The sequence below is a fragment of the Blastomyces dermatitidis genome, assembly GCF_000003525.1.
Source record: "Blastomyces dermatitidis ER-3 genomic scaffold supercont1.1, whole genome shotgun sequence".
Lineage (NCBI taxonomy): Eukaryota > Fungi > Ascomycota > Eurotiomycetes > Onygenales > Ajellomycetaceae > Blastomyces > Blastomyces dermatitidis.
Window position 1 is genome coordinate 5,672,163 of NW_025544774.1, and position 7,658 is coordinate 5,679,820.

A 7,658-nucleotide genomic window follows, 5' to 3' on the forward strand; every position below is an offset into this window, starting at 1 on the left:
AGCTGTCTTTGCTAAGCTGAATATCTCTATAAGATCTCAGTATTTCTCTGATATCTGAAGCTCAGTTTTCATGACTGTGAGATTCTCAGACACTTGTAAAGTTATTATATAGATGAGCTTATCTTCTCTAATTAACTCTACAGTATCAACTGATTCTATCTTCATAAGTAAGTCTGTCAACACTGATTGAAAGTATAAACCTGACTTATAAACAGCTATGTGTGAATTGTGTCTTTGAAGTCATATAAGTCTTAAGTATATGTCATCTATAATATCTGTAATAATCACAGTTTCTGCAAATCTTCTTCAGATTTCAGAGAGATCTTATAAATCAAAGATAATTCTTATAAATTTCTCAGTTCTCAGATCTGAGTTCTCATACTCTGCTTATTATAAGAGCAGGTTCTCAGTTTTCATCATTCAGTTCATTTACTCTACAAGCTTTAGAAACACTATAGTGACCTGGAATTCTGAGTTTATCAATACTTTTCATACTTGTAGAGCAGTAGTACTGCAGTATAGTCTCTTTCTGTAAGCAAGTATTTTCATCAGAGAAGTAATAGATTCAGATATCAGCTTCAAGATTCTTAAGAAGACTGTTGCTGACTCTGTTTATAACTTCTCAAATTTCTATTTTGATTTGTCTGAACAGTTTATACAGAGATATTCTGATTTAAAATAGATGAAGCAGAGTCTCTTTTTCTTAATCTCTCTGTTATATACTCTGTTTATAAGAGCTTGTGAAGCTCTCTCTCTCTGCTCAGCAGTCAGATATGAATCTCTCTATATCTTATTATCTTTTTCTAATAAATGTGTTCTCTGTTGTTCTGACTCTTGCAGAGCTGATTGATAATTCACTTTTTACACATCTGTAACTCTCACAGTGATCTGTAAGCAGTGAATAAGAGTTATCAGTTTCTTCAGAGTCAAGAGTTTAGAGTCTTACTTAATAAGCTTGTTCTGTATATCTTTATTCAGCTTCTTTATAAATATTATTATTCAGATCTTATTTCAGAGCTCTGTTTTCACAGATCTTAATTCACATCACAATTTCATGAAGTACTGTGAGTAGTCTTTATCAGATTTCTCATCTCTTTTTCTAATATTAATGATCACAGTTCAGATGTTCTCTGTTCAGCTTATGAAGTCTCTTAACTTATTCTCTAGATAGGTCTTGAGAACAGACTAGTAGAATCTCTTATAATCATTCTCTAGATAGTTCAGTCAGTTCTTAGCTTCAGTGTAATAGAGATCTGTTATTATATAGATAATAGCTTCTTCATCTTTTGTATCACACAGCTGGGCTTGTGAGTCAATTTCAAATACAAACTTATAAAAGCTTTTATAGATTGTGATTCAATAAGTAATCTTAAGTGATTATAGCTTAAGAAAGTTTCTTTTCAGTTTGTAGATATCTCTGAAGATCATGTCTAAAGACTCAGTTTAAGAGTGTTTACAGACAGTAAGCATTTCTTATAGAAAAATAGCTTGATTCTGTGAGAGATACTCAAGAATATTCTTCACTGAGATTGATTTATTCATGAGTGTGAAGAGTTTCTCTGTCATAGATGCAGAGAATGATGTTCTGTAAGTAGTTAGTAAGTTCTCTGAGACTTCTTTCATAGAAGTTATTCATAATTCAGATGACTGCTTCTGAGTGCCTGCAGTAGAGTTTGCAGAGATTGAAGTATATAAGTTTCTAGTTCTTTTAGTCATAATGAGTGATTGCTGACTGACTGAGCTTGAAATGTAAGAATAAGTGCTTACAGATAATTATTCAGGTGTTTGCAGCTTGACATGATATATACTGTTAACTACTAGAAGTATTTACAGTAGAAAGATAAAATGTAGAAATTAAATATATAATAGTATTCAAGCTGAGTTATAAATAGTATTCACAAACTCCAGTCTATATAGTTGTGTGTAGTTAAGAGCCGCTAGCTCTATTAATTACATAAGAGATAGAAATAGAGGTAAAGAATCTGCGAGAAGCGGGATTTCTTACAATAACATACAATTTAATCAGATTATCTTATAAGCCGTTTTACTAGCTGTAATATATTCCGCTTCTGTGATTAATTTAATAATAGATATCTGTCTCTGTAACTGCTATAAGATTAGTGACCTGTTAATTAATATAATATAGCTGATAGTAGACTGATTACTAAGATTATAAATTTTATATTTAATTTCATTTGATCTGATTCTATATATTTCTTGGCATGAATTCCGCTGAGACTAGTTATTAAAAAAACATGTAAAGTGACTATATATGAGATCTTAAAATGAAACCATGACTTGAAAAAAATGAGAAAGTAATCTCATTTAATCTCATTTAGTCTCATTCTTAATATAAAGTTACTATTTTTAGACATTTTAAGGTTTTTTTTAGACTATTTTTAATTTTTTAAAAAGTAACACTTTTTGATAACACTTAAATGAGATTTAAAGTCATTTAAAGTAATAAAAATAATTTAAATTGAGAAGTGAAAATCATGATCTCATTTGCAAAATGTGATAAGAGTAGACAGTAAGTCTCACTGAGACAGTATGAAACTACTATCTAATGTTAAAATCATGTAATGAAATCAGTTGAATTGATATAATGAGACTATTAAAAAATCTGGTTCTGATCTCAGACACGGTCACACGGTCAGTCTAGCTAATAGTTAATTTGTATTAAAGATCTACTCTCACTCAGTCTGAATTACAGTATATTACAGAACTCAGATCATCTTCTATCTTCTTTTTATATAATATATCATGATTCTTTATCTTCATAACATAATATAGAACATGCTTTAACCCTGCTCAACATGCCTTGTACAGATGTGAGTTAAAACACAAGAGATAGTTAACTGCAAATATCAGATCTGACTGGTTACTTGAGATTAAATATTGTAATAATCTCAATTCTTGATAATATCTTATAGCTGTAAAGTTATCATTCAATCTTTCTTTCTTATCAGATGAGAATTTCAGTTATATATCAGTCATTATTAAAATATCAGCTGGATTTATCTTATTTATACTGAAATTTTCAAGAATCTTCTTAATATAACAGTTCTGTATAACTGCTAGATTATTATTTCTCTGATATTTGACCTTTATTTCAAGATATGACTTATGTAAGAGGCCTACGCCGAATAGATCAGTATAATATATATAGGTTTTATATAACAAAGAGAAAAACACTAAAGAAGGAAAGGAAAGAGAAAGTATAAGAATCAGTGATTGAAGTGAATATTTATACATATATATGATGATGTATATGGTGGAGCTTCAAGACGGAAGAATATACGCGCATTTGTAGTGATCAAGAATTGATGATCAGAACATACATGTTTATAGCAGCTGAGAATCAGTGATCAGAAATGAAGTAATAGAAATCTATGAAGTGTATAAAATAGTCTATATAATTGATCAAGTGCAGCTCATCACATTAGCTTCTCTCTTTCAGAAGCAGTTTTCATCAGTCAAGAACTGCTGTTTTGAATAATATAAAACTCAGAGTTCAGATCAGTTGATTATAGCTGACTCATTTCATAAGATATTATCAGTCACAGTTATGTGATCTCTCATTGAGAATATCTTCAATCTCTCACTCAAGCTTATTATCTTCTTCTATGATCTCTGACGGCTGTCAGTTGAAAGTTAGTTAAGAAGGAAACAGATTAGTGACAGTGTGATAAAGCAAGCTTGTATGAAAGATATTATGAATCTCTGATAATATATTAAGATAATAGTTATAACTATCTAGAACTTCTATCACTTTATACTTAATATAATGATAATTCAGTGTATAAGATGAACATGTGATCTGTATATTCTTAAGATTCAATCACACTAAGTCTTCTATCTTATACTGCTCAGCAGAATCTCAGTGAACATTGATTTGATTCTCTTAGTCTTGTTATACAGCTGTTATGAAGGCTTCTGCTCAGTTACAGATGTCTTAAAGCTTTATTACTATAGTATCAGTGATCTGAGTTGAACTGCAGAGATTAAGTGTGAACTGTATAATCTCTAGAAGATCTAACATCTTTATGTAATAACTATATATAAGAAAGAACAGGCTTATATCTGTTAAAACAGCATCTCAATCATTGATAGTAATCTCTACATGTAGAAGAAGATTATATCAATTATCTTATAAGTAATTGCAGAACTTACAGAGATAATTCTTCATAATCTGAATTGTCTGTTCTGATGTATTATCAGTCTCAGAGTGATAGACAGTTGACAGACAGTGTATAATCTTGAGAACTTGACAGATTCTTATTCAGAGAGTACTCATGAATTGACAGCTCTGATCTGATACTATAGATCTCAGTAATTCATGCATCTGATAAAACAGACTCTGTAGAAAAGCTTCAGTGACTTGTTCAGTATTTATCTTATTACAAGATTTTAATATTATATCTTTGCTTAATCAGTTCATAATAGTCAGAATGTTTCTACAATTCTTACTCTTAGATAGATTAACAGTGAAGTCAATCACTACATCTCATCAGATTCTATCAGAGATATTAAGTAATTTCAATAGATCTTTTATACAGTTCTTTCATAAGATAATAGAAGAACAGTGATTACAGTTTCAGATAAAGCATCTGATACTGTTTAATATCTCAGATCAGTAGAACTCTCAAGAGATCATTCTATACAGTTATTCACATTCTGAATAATCAGTTATATATAAATCATGCATCTCTTGCATTATCTGAGTGTGTAAGAGTTTGAAGTGAGAAACTCAGTGTTATTCACAGAATTGTAGAATATTATTATTATTAATTGAACACTCTGAGATATCAGTTCTTATATATAGTTCTGAAGAAAATCAGAGTGCTTCTTGATATACTGCTTTAGTAAGAATCTGAAGAAGTTTATCAGTCTGAGCTGCTGTATATCACAGTTTATTCAGTGTAGAGAAAGTGAAGATATCAATATCAGTGTTAGTTCAGAGAGAAGATGTTCTAATTGAAGAAGTGTGTATAGTATTATGAGTTATTCTATCTTAGTTAATCAATATCTTCAGATCTAAGAGCTGATGTTCTCAGTTCATTCAGTGCATATCTGTTATATCAGACAGTATATCTTATTCTCATTATAAGAGAGCATCTGTTATCAAGTTCTGACTGCTGAAGTGATAGTGTATTATAAAATAAAAGCAGCTTAGAAATTCAGATCATTGTATCTATCATTCAGTGAGTTTACAGATGATTGTGAAGTACTTGAGATTCTTATAATCTGTGATTATCTTAAATTCAGAGACACTTTAGAGTTCAGAGTCTCATTCTTTTAGATAGTGTATAATTGTGAGAAGTTTCTTATCATAGATCTCATAATTGCATTCAGTGAGACTTAGTTTCTTAAATATGAAGATATGTAATTATAGAATATCTTCATTATTATATTATAATATCACTTCTTCTATTACATAGTCAAAGAAATCAGCTTCAACAACTGTTTTATAATCAGAGTTAAATATCATTAGCAGAGAGATATTAATGAATATCTTCTTTATCTATATGAATACAGCTTCAGCATTCACTGATTACTGAAATACTGAGTTCTTCTTGATAAGTTCTATAAGTGATCTCATAATATCTGACAAGTTTTGTATAAATCACTGATAGAAGTTAGTAAATCTGATAAAGCTTTATATATCTTTCACAGTATACAGAGCTTCTCATTCAAGAATAGCAGAGACTTTCTCAGAATTCATTTGAATTCTCTTGTCAGCTTCTATAATAAAACCCAGATATTTAATACTCTTGACTTTAAAATCATACTTATCAATATCTATCAGTAGTTCTGCTTCTTATAGCTGCTGTAATATCTTTCATACATATTCTTGATATTCTTTTCTGAATTCATCAGTGAAGATGAGAATATCATTAAGATATGTAGATATGAATTTATTAAGAAAATCTTGAAGTGCTCAGTTAATATACTTCTGAAATGTACTGAAAGCATTAGTCAGTTCAAAGAATATAACTATTCATTTAAAGAGATCATATCATGTTCAGAATGCTGTAAGTTACTCATCTTCTTCAGTGATGCAGATCTTATAAAACACAGTGATGACATCTAACTTTGTAAATCATTGAGCTTGTTCAATACAAGCTAGAGTTTCATTGATAAGAGATAAAGAATAATAGTTCTTCTTCATTAATCTATTCAATTCTTGATAATTCATACAGAATCAGAGTTCTTCACCTGATTTCTTTGTAAAGAGAATAGAGACTGTGACAGAAGAGTTACTAACATGTATAAATTCTTTATTCAACAGATTATTGAGTGTCTTTTAAAGAAGAAGAAGTTCATCTCAGAATATGATATAAAGAGAATCACATAATAATTCAGAGTTCTTACTATTCTTCTTTTTTAACTTGATACTGTGATTCACTTCTGAACCTCATAAGAAAGATAGATTTGTAGTATTATTATCTTGTCAGAAGACATCTAGATATTCATGATATTATTAAAAGAGTTTGATACAAGAATCTGTTATTATAATACAGAATAACTTTTCTAGAGTCTTTTTAATATTAGTCAGACTGATGAAATAGATTAATATATGATTTTGCTATCAGTAATTCTTTCAGTGACTTCTTTTTCTGAGTATTTTATAGGTGTTGACAGAGATCTGTGTCAGATTCATAGTCTTATGAATGTCATTCTTGTAGATTCTATTATTGTTAGAGAATATTAAACTTCTATTTTAAGCATTTAATAAGATATCTTATTCAGATAGTCAGATAAGTTCTAATATAAGATTATAATCAAGATTATTAACTTTATATACATAGATATCTTCACACTAATGTTCTCTGATATCTATGTTTAGTTTTATTATGTAATAGATGCAAACATCTTTTGAATCATTGAATTCTGCAAGAAGTCAGAGTTTTAATAAGAAGATATACTGAAGATTTAATCATTGTATAGTAATATAGACTGCTGTCTATTATGACTTTCATATTATATATATTATTAATCACAGTAGATACAAGAATTGCATTCATTATTATTTTCTTTTTAAATTATTATTGTTCAATCTCTTCAAGCTTCTGTTTATAAATTTGAATAGAAGCAAATCTTTTCTCTGTTTCACTGAGATATTCTTATAGTTATCTTCTGAAACTTTCTTCACTGCAATATGATTGATATAAACAGACACTGATTCATTCTTTAAATAAGAAGACACTGATCTTTCTCTTGATTAAGAAGATACATAGGTTAATTGACAGTTGAAAGTGATGTGTTCTGATTAGTTACAGTTAATGCATACTTTATATTGATATTGATTGATAACTTCTTTGAGAGTGATCTCAGAAACTCAGAAGCCTATTCAAACAGTGAAAACTCTTGCTTATATATAGACATTTGAATCTATTCAGTTCATAGCATCTACATCATTACTGTTACTTCTCTTCAGTATAAGTGTATAAGTGACTGAGATATAACATCTTCTGTCACTGTTCTATATACTCTTGAGCTTGATATGATAATCATTCAATATTCAGAGCTGTGTGCAGAAGTCTTTATAAGTTAAGTCTTTGTTTACACTTATGAGAGTCTGTAAGAGTTCAAAAGTTAATATCTTCTTAAGCATGCTAATCTTTATTTAATTCTCTTAAGATTGATTATCTTCT